Raw genomic sequence first — 13,234 nt, 5'->3', positions numbered from 1 at the left:
TCGGCTAGATATGTTTGTGTTGTTGACCTGACTGCATCAAGGTTCTCTCTGCCCCTACTCCCACCCTGGTGAGAATGGCTGTCTAAGGGAGCATTTCCAAACCTGTCACTTACCTCAGACTGTCCCAAGTTTGGACACATCTTAGTCCTGCTCTCTCTATTATTTAATTAATATTTTCTTTTTAACTCAGTGCATATTTTTACCTAAAGAAATGTGTTTACAAACAAGTTCACACCAGTCTAAGATAGACAGAAAGATAGATAGATAGATAAATAGATAGATAGATAGATAGATAGATAGATAGATAGAGATCATTAGGCCAGGCACAGTGGCTCATGCCCACATGTAATCCCAATATCCCAATGCTTTGGGAGGCTGAGGTAGGAGGATCCCTTGAGCCCAGGAGTTCAAGACCAGACTGGGCTGTGTAGCAAGACCTCCATCTATATAAAAAAAATTTAAAAATTAGCCAGGCATGGTGGTACATGCCTATAGCCTCACCTACTCTGGAGACTGGGACAGGAGGATCACTTAAGCCCAAGAGCTCAAGGTTGGAGTGAGCTATGATTGTGTTACCACACTTCAGCTTGGGTGACAGAGCAAGACCTTGTCTCTAAATAAATAAATTAAAATAGACATTATTGACCCCTTTGGGGAATTCTAGGGAATGCCTTTAGTATTTTGAAAACTGGCTACCCTTCCTGTATGACCTGTGCCTCAGAGTACCCTAATAGTTGGTGAAGGAAAGTTTCTTTTTTCTTTCTAGAAGTGTTCTGGCTAAGAAATTAGAAAGAAATGTTGGAATTGGAACATCGCTATCTTGCAACCACAAATGAATCAATGGATATGGGCAATAATCATCAATGACTAGTATCATGAAAAGAGAGACAACAGACATTACATATACCTCCCAATGGAAGAACAGAATGCTATCAATGAAATAACCTTGTAAAACATATTGAACTTGAATCTGATCAAGCCTCTAGACCTAACTATGAATTTACAGGCTATACAAGGGACAGAGGGGCATGTTAAATGACCCATGGGACGCAGTCAGTAAATCCAGATTGTGGGAGACGCTACAAAACAGATGGCTTCCTTAATGCAACCTTTTCCCAAGAAATTACTATTTACAAGAAAGAGCCAGTGAGAGAGAATGCACCCAAATGTTGAAAAAGACATGTGACACAGAAAATTGCAAAGTATGGGCCTCATTTTGATCCCAACTCAAATAAGTTGAGTAAATGTGAACAGTTTACTGGGTATGAGATGATATTGGTAGTAATTGTTAATTTTTTCATTGTGATAATGGTTATGGTTAGATTTTTTTTAAGTCCTTATATTTTAGGGAAACACGTTGAAATATTTTCAGATGCAATAACAGGATGACCAGCGGTGGGTAGGGAAGATTAGAACAATGGCCAAATGTTCCTAGGTGTTGAAGCTGAAGACCTCAGAATAACATTGTGTTATTCTGTTCATTTTTAAAAAAATGCTTGAACATTTCTCTAATTAAAAATCTTTAAAAACCAGCCTGTAATCCCAGCACTTTGGGAGGCCGAGGCGGGTGGATCACGAGGTCAGGAGATCGAGACTATCCTGGCTAACATGGTGAAACCCCGTCTCTACTAAAAATACAAAAAACTAGCCGGGCGTGGTGGCGGGCGCCTGTAGTCTCAGCTACTCGGGAGGCTGAGGCGGGAGAATGGCGTGAACCCGGGAGGCGGAGCTTGCAGTGAGCCGAGATCAAGCCACTGCACTCCAGCCTGGGAGACACAGCGAGACTCCGTTTCAAAAACAAACAAACAAACAAACAAAAAAACAACAAAAAAAAACCACAGTGATGTAATAGAAAGATGAGCAGGGTTAGTGATAGTGAGTCAGGGAAGACCCAGGGAGGAATGACATCTGAATGACAAAGATGAGCCCGCCATGTGAGGACATGGGGAGTAGTCTGGGCAGAGGGAACAGCAAGTACAAAGTCACCAAGATTACTCAACAGTATCTAAGAAATAACCTTGTAAAGCCTTGTAAAATGCCACGTATCCCATTTTCTAAATTATATGATTAGCCAAGAGAGGATGTGAAATTAGCCACTGAAAATATTGCTGCTTTGAAAATGAGGCTAATTTTCAGTAGGATTTCTCTTCTCAAAACGGAGGTGCGTGTACGAACTTTATGCTTTGGATTAAAATTTCAAGTGTTTTTAAGATTTTGATTAAAATTAGTTTAATTTAAAAAATGTTGATTGCCTTACTGTTTTTGCTGCGTGCTGTCTGATTTCACCACTGGGATAAATCCCAGCACCTGCTGGAGTTTCACAAGCTGCCAGTTCAAACCGCCACATGTCAGTAAATAAAGGGAAAATAAAGTTTTTTTATATTTGTGAAATACTGCACCAATGCATGTAGTGTAAAATAGCCCAGTATGGTCCCAGCTGAATAGTAAGAGGGTGATTTATTCCCAAGGTTCTGTTTCCATTTTGGCTGTTTATGATAGCATATCAAGCGAGCTTTTTGATTGAATTACCACCTTGTATTCAGGCTGGCACCATGCATTATTACATATGTAAGTATAAATGTTGATGCAAATGAGTTTTCCTAATGAAAGGAGAGACAGTTTATTTCCCCTTGCATAATGGGTGGTTCTGAGGACCAGATTTATTTTCTCAAAGTGAGCGCACGCTTATTTTTCAATTTGTCATCCATTCTTAGCATGAGCACCCCAATAATTCAGATCTGCAAATCTTTTAGCTTTCACATTTTAATATACTTTTTTTCATTTTTAAACCGAAATCAATTTCAATGTGATTTATCATCAGAGAATTACCTTATGTAAAATGCTTAAGTGAATGAAGCAATAACTTTAGGCCTATTGGTTTGAGAGAGCAATTTTCAGTTTTTCAGTTCTAAATAAACGGTGAGATCCCGGGTCACATTTTCATTTTATTCATTACACTGTGTGCTTTAGTTATTACAGAGTTTTTGGAAAGTCTAAGAGCTTCAAAATGAGCTGAATTACGTTTAAATATTGCTGCATTTCGTTTTCTACAATTTGAGCTACTTTGCTTGGTGTTTTTTGGTATTCTATTATCCTCTTACCTAAACCAGCTGGCCAAGTCTGCAGTTCATTTCTCTCTTCATAAATTAGGATACTAATGTTGAGCCCTAGGCTCTCTCTTTGCATATGAAATTAACTGCAGCTTCCTTGCTTCCTCAACTGAGGATTTGCTTAGTAAGTACTTGGCCAATGATTGCAATGGGAGAACCAGGCTGAAGGGAGACCCATGTGGGAACATTTTTCTCCTACCTTGGAGGACCTGAAGACTCTGGGTAAGCAGATCCCCTTGATAGAGTTTAGGCCTTCTGCGAGAACTGCGAGTTTGAGGATTATTTGGGCAGGGGTCCTCCAAGAACATGGTGTGAGATTAGAGGTAATGGTAGCTTTCTTTCCATACAATAATAATAGTAATAATAATTTTTCTTATTTATTTATTATTATGTATATAATTTATTATACATATAAATATAATTTAAATATTTTAATAATTTTAATATTTGTTATATTTATATGTATAATATAAAACAAATAAGTATGTGTATTATACTAATATATAATATATATATTAGAAATCCTAATAATAATAATACTCAGGGCAGGCACAGTGGCTCACGCCTGTAATCCCAGCACTTTGGGAGGCCTAGGCAGGCAGATCACCTGAGGTCATGAGTTTGAGACCAACCATGGCCAACATGGTGAAACCCTGTCTGTACTAAAAATATATAAAAATTAGCTAGGCATTGCAGGTGCCTGTAGTCCCAGCTACTCAGGAGGCTGAGGCAGGAGAATTGCTTGAACCCAAGAGGCAGAGGTTGCAGTGAGCCAAGACTGGACCACTGCACTCCTGCCTGGGCAACAGAGCGAGACTCCATCTCAAATAATAATAGTAATAATAATACTCAGACATTTATTGAGCATTTACTGTGTCCAGGCACTATGCTAAGCATTTCATTAATTATCACCTCATGTTGCATATATCTATAGATATATTTCTATGTAATATGTATAATATCTATATATTTATGTAATTCTCAGTATAATTAATTAGGTGAGCATTATCTCAGTCAATCTCTACTATACCTTCCAAGATAAGAACCACTGTAATTCCCATTGTACAGATAAAGAAGCAGAGGTTCTGGGAAGTTAAGTACTTTGTCCAGGGTCAGCCCACTAATAAGTGGAAGGAGGAGCCGAGACCCGAAACCAGAGTCTGGCCTTAAAGCATTCTTCACTTTGTAAGCATTCCACCTGAGCAAGATTTCTACTTACAAGGGAATGCTTCTTTACACAGTATTTGTTTAAATCCCACAATCTTCTGTCTACAGGAGGGAGAAAAAATTGTGTGCTTTAGAGTCTGGACCTTAAAAGACAAATAGACGTGGTTGAGTTCTGTATTAGTCTGTTTTCATGCTGCCAATAAAGACACACCTGAAACTGGGCAATTTACAAAAGGAAGAGGTTTGATGGACTCACAGTTCCACATGGCATGGGGAGGCCTCACAATCATGGTGGAAGGTGAAAGGCACTTCTTACATGGTGGCGGCAAGAGAGAATGAGAGGGAAGCAAAAGCAGAAACCCCTTATAAAACCATCAGATCTTGTGAGACTTATTCACTACCATGAGAACAGTATGGGGGAAATCACCCCCACGATTCAATTATCTCCCACCAGGTCCCTTTCACAACACATGGGAATTGTGGGAGTACAATTGAAAATGAGATTTGGGTGGGGACACAGAGCCAAAAGTTCCAACTCAAGGGTTGTCACTTAACAAGTTGAGTGCTGCCCCCCACCCCCATATGTTTTTTAACCTCTTTCTACCTTGGTTTCCCCATCTGCAATATGGAGATGATAATGATGATACTGTTATTGCAAGGAATTCATGAACCCATGCAGTGCCCAGTGGGTCAGAACCTATTGAACCTATCCAGCTATCCTGAAACTAAAATCTTACACCAGGTGGACTCAGGTGAGAGCCACCTCTGGGAGCTGTTTTAAAGGGACTTATAATTTGCATTTCTAATTTCCCTCTAACTACTTCCCTAGCCAGTCCTCTGAGGACTTGCTCAGTGATTGATGTGATACCACTTAGAAATTTCTTTGAGTTCCCCAGAAGAAAGGTTTTCTGTACAATCCAGCTGGTGGTGTTACCGTTTAGAGAAATCTGAAAACCTAACTGTGCCGCTGATATGCTCACAGGGAGTTGAAAGGGGGATTATCTTTTAAGACTTGAGAATGTTGATGTTTGCAAATATTTTCTTGCTGCCTCTCCTAATACTGCAAATTGACTGCAGAGATAATGGGCAAAGGATGACATCATACAAAACACTAGCCTTTTAAGTGCAAAGGCTGGAGGAACCACTTAGAGTAATTAGGAAATCCTTAAACAAGTGTTTGCAAAGTACTGGCTAACCTTTAATGGTTGCTTTTTTTTTTTTTTTTTTCTTTTTTCCTGGCAACTAACGCTAAAAGTCTGACCTTGAATAATTATCTACCCACTGGCTTTCAGCACCAGGAACAGAAAAGCTCCCGCAGGCTGTCTGGTGGTGTGTGGACAGTACCATCAACGTGAACGCCCTTAGCAAGTGAGTGGCTGTTTGCAGGAAGTGCTGTCGTGTGAATTGTGCAAAGTGGAGCTGCGCAAGGCCCTGGAGAAGGCTTCGGGGGAAAGTGCTGACATTCTTTCCTTTTACTCCCATTTTCAAAATGGCTATCCGGTTTTTTTTTTGAAAAGCTTGGTGAAATATCTCCTGTTTAAACTGGACTGGATCCCACTAGTCACTATGGCCACTCAGAGAAAATCTGGCCTTCTCAGGAGTATCCTTCTGACTATTTAGGATGGTGGGTAAAATGTTTGAAAATCCTGTCTTTCGGGGCACAGGGCTGTGATGAGATGGGGGAAGTAGCAGGGGAGATAGGCCTGGGGCTGACGTTGTCTTTTAAATATAGTTCAATGTGTGGTGTTATCTGTAAAACAATTTTCTTGCCTAAAGAACATGGATACATAAATAGGTTAGGTAGGTAGGTAAGTAGGTAGGTAGATAATAGATGAGTGGTAGATAGATGGATGATAGAAAGATGATGGATAGATAATAACTAGATGATAGATGGATAGATAATAGATACATAATAGATGGATGATGGATAGATGGATAGATTGGTAGATGGATAAATGATAGATAATCAATAGATGGATAATAGATAGATCAATGATAGATAAACAGATAGACAGACAGATAGATAGGAACCTCTTTTCTGTTTACCAAAGCAATATATTTCTCCTTGTAAAAAATCTAGAGAATATGAAACTGTAAATAAAAAAAAAGTCAGGGTGGCAGGGTGCAGTGGCTCACAGCTGTAATCCCATCATTTTGGGAGGCGAAGATGGGAGGATTGCTTGAGCCCAGGAGTTTGAAACCAGCCTGGGCAACACAGCAGAACCTCCTATTTAGAAAAAATGTAAAAATTAGCCAGGTGTGGTGTCTCATGCCTATAGTCACAGCTACTCAGAAGACTGAGGTGGGAGGATCACTTGAGACTGGGAGGATCACTTGAGACCAGGAGGTCGAAGCTGCGGTAAGCTGTAATTGTGCCACTGCACTCCAGCCTGGGGAACAGAGTGAGACCCTTTCTCAAAAAAAAAAAAAAAGAAAGAAAGAAAGAAAAAGAAAGAAAGAAAGAAAGAAAGAAAGAAAGAAAGAAAGAAAGAAAGAAAGAAAGAAAGAAAGAAAGAAAGAAAGAAAGAAAAAGAAAAGGGAAGGAAGGCAGGAAGGAAGGAGAAGAGAAAGAAGAAAAAGAAGGAAGAAGAGGAGGAGAAGGAGAGGGAGGAGGAGAAAAAAGGAAGAGGAAAAGGGAGAAAGAGAAGAGGAAGAAAGAAGAAGAAGAAAGAAGAAGAAGAGGCAGAAGAAGAGGAAGAAGGAGAAGGAGGGGGAGGGGAGGAGGAGGAGGAAGGAGGAAGGAGGAGCAAGAGGAAGAGGAAGGAGGAGGAGGAGGGGGAAGGGGAAAAGGGAGAAGGAGAAGAGGAAGAAGAAGAAGAAGAAGGGGGAGGGGAGGGGCAGAGGGAGGCGGAAGGGGAAGGGGAAGGGGAAGGGGAAGAAGGAGAAGGAGAAGGAGGAGAAGAAGACAGCAATGGTGCAGGGATTGGGGGAAGTTCATGATCCTGCCTCCCAGTTAAAGAAAACTTGGATCTTATTTTCACATGTTTTTCAACAACTGAGATAATACTAGATGAATAATTTTTTATCTATCAATTGTCATGCCATTATCTCAAAGGCATTTCCCAAGCTTTGTTTAACGGCTTCATAATATATGACCACAGAGCTCTACCATCATGCACGTAAGCTTTCCCCTAACAATGGACATGTACGTTGTTTCCAGTGTTTGGTTATTCTAAACAATGCTGAGTTGGACATCTTCCCACTAACCTCTCCACTTCTTCACTGAGTCCAGGCTGCAGAGTAAACGATCTGAGTCACTCATTGAGCCACTAAACCTATACTATTTTAACTTCCAAAATGGAGATTTTCATATACTTGTTGGGAAAAGAAAAATAAAAACCACATGTTTTCTTGCAACTATATAACATTTTCTTCGAGAGTCACCTGCTTTGAGAAAAAAAGATTAAATCAATGAGCAAAAGTAGAGAGTGATATTCTGAAAAGCTAATCTACCAGATTTCCCATACCTTGTTTTACAATGATTGGTGTTTGCTGCAAATCTTCGGCAGGGAACAGAGGTGACATTTATACCATATGCAAACAGATCTTTTCCTTAAGAATTAAAATAAGGGTGAGCCTTCCTATCACAGTCTCTTCGTGCCCTGTGCAAACAAACAGGAACTTTTGCCCGACCATGTAGATCCCTGTTGCCTTCAGGGATGTATCAGGATGTAGCACTGGAAGAAATATAGGGCAAATCTTTAGCTGCTTGCGGAATACTTGATGACAAGTGGGTTGTGTTCATGGAAGCCTGGGGCAGCCCTCCCAAAGCAGGAACTCAGCTCCCACTGAAGGCTAAGGATCTAATGTGCCATCGCCCCAGTCTAGGTTTTCTTTCTACTCCTGTACATTTCCAAGCCTCGTTCTGTTCTGCAAAGGAGTCCCTTTCTCTCTATAACTTTGGAAAGTTAGTAGAGGCGGCAATGACCTGGGGCATAACCCGTTATCTGAGCATGCCTACAGAGCATCCTCTGTAGGCATGGAACTTCTTTGTGTCACTTGTTCTCTGGCCTTCTCTTCCCACCACTCTCCTCTGCCTTTTCCTCCTCTCCTTTCTCTCCTGCCTGGGTTTGACGCCTGATTGCTTCACGGCCAGAAGAACTTGCAACTCCGTGGATGTTACTCCCTGGATTAGGGACTCAGAAACTTCATCTCCAGCTTAGCCCAGCACAAGGGTCCCTAATACCCAGGGGCAAGTTTTAATCCTTAAAGAACAACCATAGAGTTTAATAGAGTTTAATAGAAAGAAGAGCCACCATCGTAGTTGCTGTTTCAAATGTAAAACTGTTTAAATTCTAAAGGAAATCAAATGCAATCAGGCAGCAAGTCTCCAAATAGTTCAGGGCTCTGGGATTTACATTGTCTGCTGCATTCTTTTTTGAAACTGTGCTCAAATTTAAAAAGATCATTTCTTGGTACTATGTCTTATGCATGTATTTATTTTTTAAACTGCTAGAAAAATGATCAGTGAAGATTAAATTTACTTTTTCCTTGCTTCATCAACTATTTATTAAGCAACTACTATGTGCAACTACTACTGCGCTGGGTAGTGAGGGGTACAAGAAAAGAAAATCCACCTGATCTGTGCCTTTGGGGAAGTACGCAATCTAGTGGAAGGCAGATAATCACATGTGTATACATTATTATAAGTCACAGTATGTGCTATGAAGGGAAAGCGAAGGTTGTACCTAGAGATTTGATTTGAATTTGAGGTGGAATAGAGTGGTACAAGGAGGTATGGGCACAGGAGCTTTTCTTAAGAGATGATGTTCCAGCTGATGTGTGAAGAAGACATACAACTTAACCAAGCAAAGAGCAAGAGAAAAGGTTTCCAGGCAAACAAGAGCAAATACAAGGGCTGTTGGAAGGGAAGGCATTTGGTGGCTGAAGGAACTGAAAGCTTGTTCATCCTAGGTGGTAGGGATGGGATCAAAGAGACAGGTAGAGGTCAAATTAGTGAGATTTTGCCAGGTCATGGAGTCGTTGAAGCATTATCCTGAGAACAAAGGAAAAACTGAATTTTTAAATTTCCTTTTTTTAAACCAAGAAAGTGACTTGATTTTAATTTGTATTTCAAGATCCCTGGGACTGCACTGAGAAGAAAGAAGCAGAGTGGGAAGGGAGACCAGCTTTGCTGGGGTCCACATGAAAGATGGTGGTGCCTCAGCCCAACGTGTTGGTGGTGCCTAGTGTAATAACAAATAAGGAAGATATTTTGCAGAGAAGGGGTAGGAACTGATCAGAGAAGGTGGATGTCAAAGATAAATTCTTGATTTCTGGCTTCGAGCGGCCATTTACATAGAAAGAAAACACTGAAGACCAGCAAACTTGTAGGTGGAAGGTAAATATAAATGAATGAAGTATTAAAATAATTATTTTCGTATCTATTTAAGACCTCTGGGCCACATACAATGGTTCATGCCTATAATCCTAGCACTGTGGGAGGCCAAAGCAGGAGAACTGTTTGAGTTCAGGAGTTGGAGACCACCCTGGGCAACATAGCAAGACCCTATCTCTACACACAATTAAAAAAATTAGCCAGGTGTGATGGCATACACTTGTAGTTCCAGCTACTAAGGAGGCTGAGGTGGGAGGATCACTTGGGCCTGGGATGTCCAGGCTTCAATGAACCATGATTGTACTACTGTGCTCCAGCCTGGGTGACAGAGTGAGACCCCATCTCAAAAAAAAAACAAAAAAACAAAAAAACAAAAAAAAAACACAAAAATAGACCTCTGACTTGCTAGGTATTCTGGAAGCATAAATCACTACTTCATGTAGATGGTCACCTCTTGTCCTTGGGAATTTGTAATGCTGTGAAACACAGGTATTATTGCAAGCATCACTCGTGTTAATATTAACAGTTATAGCCTATTCCTTAACACATCTCTCAGTGTAGAGGACCTAAGTGTATTCAACCCCCAAGTTCCTAGACCATTCAGTGACTTTCGATAATGGATGTAAATTGTCAGTCCCTTGCCATCCCCAAATGGAGATATTTATCTGTTTTTATCCCAAACAGAGCCCTGTTATCCACATTGTTCTCCTGGTAACCAGGAGGTACACAATTCTTAAGAGATATTTTAACAAGGTTTCTTATGAATCATTTCAGTAAGTTCTTTAAAATAAACAGTGTATATTTTCTTTTTTTCAGGAAGTAAACGATGGCATTCATGCTATTATAAATCATGATGGATTTCCATATTCTCTACCATAAAGTATCTTTTTTTTTCTCTTAGAAAAGAAAATTAAGGTTGCTGTACCATGGGATCACTTTCATTATCTTTAGCATACAAATGATCTTTTAAAAAGATTTTTTTTCCCTCTACGTATGTACAGTATCAATGATATAATTTACATTGCATCCTTCATATTAACACTCTGATCCATCATCGCTAACAATGCAGGGTCTTTGTGTGAAGGGCTGTCGGACAAATGTTTTAGCTTGTGAGAAGAAAATTGTTAGCATTTGAATAGAGAATGGTACAGGAAGGATTAATAGCCTACTTTGATGGATTAGAATGTAGGGAAATTGCTCAATATTAATATGAAAATGTTTGTGAATTGGTTGCACGGTGCTGTCAATGGAAAATGATTATGTCTCCAAGCCCTTATCAGTTGAGACTTGACTTTTAGCAAAGACTTACACACAAAAGACTGAGAAGGGGTGTGGAAGATGGCTGGCTCCTGGAACCGGGACAAAAACCCACCATTCAACCATTGGAGGCCTCGTGTCACTTTGGGTGCCCTTTCTGTAATATTGTACATCTTTATATTAACATATCTGAATATGGATTTATAATAAAAGAGAAGAGAAAATGTGGTCCATAAGTTATTATTTCTATAATTTAGCCTTTCCATCTTTTAAAGCCCAATCAGAAAGCAGCAGGCTGTTGTTGCATACCCAATTAAGCTCCCTTTAACTGATCCCTTTTTCGAGGGGGGTGGTCCGTGCACAATGGCTTCCAAAACGGTAATTTGCAAGGACGGTCCACAGTTTATAAACCATGACATGAAAATAGTTATTACTGATGTCCACAAGCTCCATCAAAGCAAGCCTAATTTTAGAATGATGCCTGAAAGATTCTTTGAATATTAAAAAGTAACACTTGGGCAACTTCCCTCTTGCGCTTTCAACATAACCTTAAGCATTACCTAATTAATGTCTGAATCAAGTCTTAAGGGTTTTTCTAGGCCCCATTTTTTTCTTCTATGAAAAACTCAAACACTGAAGTATTGTCCTGAATATATGCATTGATGTATTGTACATAAAGAGGAAATTGAACATTTAATTTACCTCCTAAAAAACAAACTTGCTCAATACAATAAAACACACACAAAAAGTGCAATAAAGCAATTTCTCTGAGGGCATTTCCTTCAGTAGAAACTAGAGCCTATTTAGGATGACTTCAGGAGCCTCCAAAATATGTACATTTATGTGTGTGTACATATGTGTGTGTATATGTACACATATATGTACATACATACATATCAACATATGTATACACACATATATTGATATTGTTTGGGTGTTTGTCCTCTCCAAATCTCATGGTGAAATGTGATCCCTGATGCTGAAGGTGGGGCCTAGCGGGAGGTATTCGGGTCATGGGGTTGGATCCTTTGTGAATGGCTTGGTGCCTTCCCTGAAATAATGAGTGAGTTTCGGCTCTACTAGTTCACAGGAAAGCTGGTTGTTTAAGAGACCCTGGGATCTCTCTTGCTCCCTCTCTCACCGTGTGACATGCCTGCTCTTCACTTCCTTCCACCACGAGTAAAAGCTTCCTGAGGTCTCGCCAGAAGCTGAGCAGATACTGGCGGTGTCCTTGTACAGCCTGCAGAACTGTCGTATCTATTTGAGACCTCTGGGCAGAGTGCAATGGCTCATACCTGTAATCCTAGTACTGTGGGAGGCTGAGACAGGAGAATTGCTTGGGTCCAGGAGTTCAAGACCAGCCTGGGCAACATAGTGAGACCCTATGTCTTCAAATAAACCTCTTTTCTTTATAAATTACTGAGTCTCAGATATTTCTCTATAGCAACACAAAGTGGACTAATATGTAAATATATATATTTCTCAATGAAAGTTCAAATTCATGACAAAATCGTAGCTAATAAAACTCTGTTGTTTCTTCAAAAATCTTAGACGGTAGTGGCTCACTCTCCACCTTTGTTGGGGAACTCAGCGACATGGGACCACCTCCTCTTCACAGTCATGGCAATGTTCCATTCACCCTCACTGACTGTCATCGTGATAGAAATGACAGGCTGGGCAGCGGGAAATGCTGCTCCTAATATCAAGCCACTGTCTTTTCCAAGAACAAAATAATCCTAAATAGGATCCTTAGAATGTATTTTTCCTATGCAAGTTTCACATTTAGCAGCATGCTTTAGCAGGCTTTCTGTACCTCGGAATTATTGGCATTTGGGGTGGAACAATTCTGTCTTGTGGGGAACCGTCCTGTGCATTGCAGGCGGCTTAGCAGCATCGCTGGCCTCTGCCTGCTATGTGATAGTAGAGCTCCCTTCCAGTTGTGAGAACCAGAAATGCCTCCAGACACTGCCAAATGTGCCCTGGGGCGTAAAATTCCAGCTCCTCCCAGAGTTGAAAACAACTGGGCTAAAGAAACTTAAAGGTAATCATCATGAGTTATGTAGGATTACTGTTGGAGTGAAAAACGTAAATATGATGTTAAATTACATTCTCCGTAAACTAGAAAGTGAGATTTTGTGATGTTTATTTACACATTTTTTAAAAGTAAGAATACTAGTTACCATCTATTGAATAACTATTTACTCAGCATCAAATGTTTTAACATCATTATATAGTCATCAGAGAAAAAAAATCAATTAGGTAAAATGATTCCCATTTAACAGTTGAGGAAACTGAGGCTTAGATATGTTAAGTCACTTGCCTGAGTCAATCTGCTAATATGGTATGAATGGGACCTAAGTCC

The sequence above is a fragment of the Macaca nemestrina genome, chromosome 18 (assembly GCF_043159975.1).
Source record: "Macaca nemestrina isolate mMacNem1 chromosome 18, mMacNem.hap1, whole genome shotgun sequence".
Lineage (NCBI taxonomy): Eukaryota > Metazoa > Chordata > Mammalia > Primates > Cercopithecidae > Macaca > Macaca nemestrina.
The sequence above is the reverse complement of the archived record's forward strand: the minus strand, read 5'-3'. Positions refer to the sequence as shown.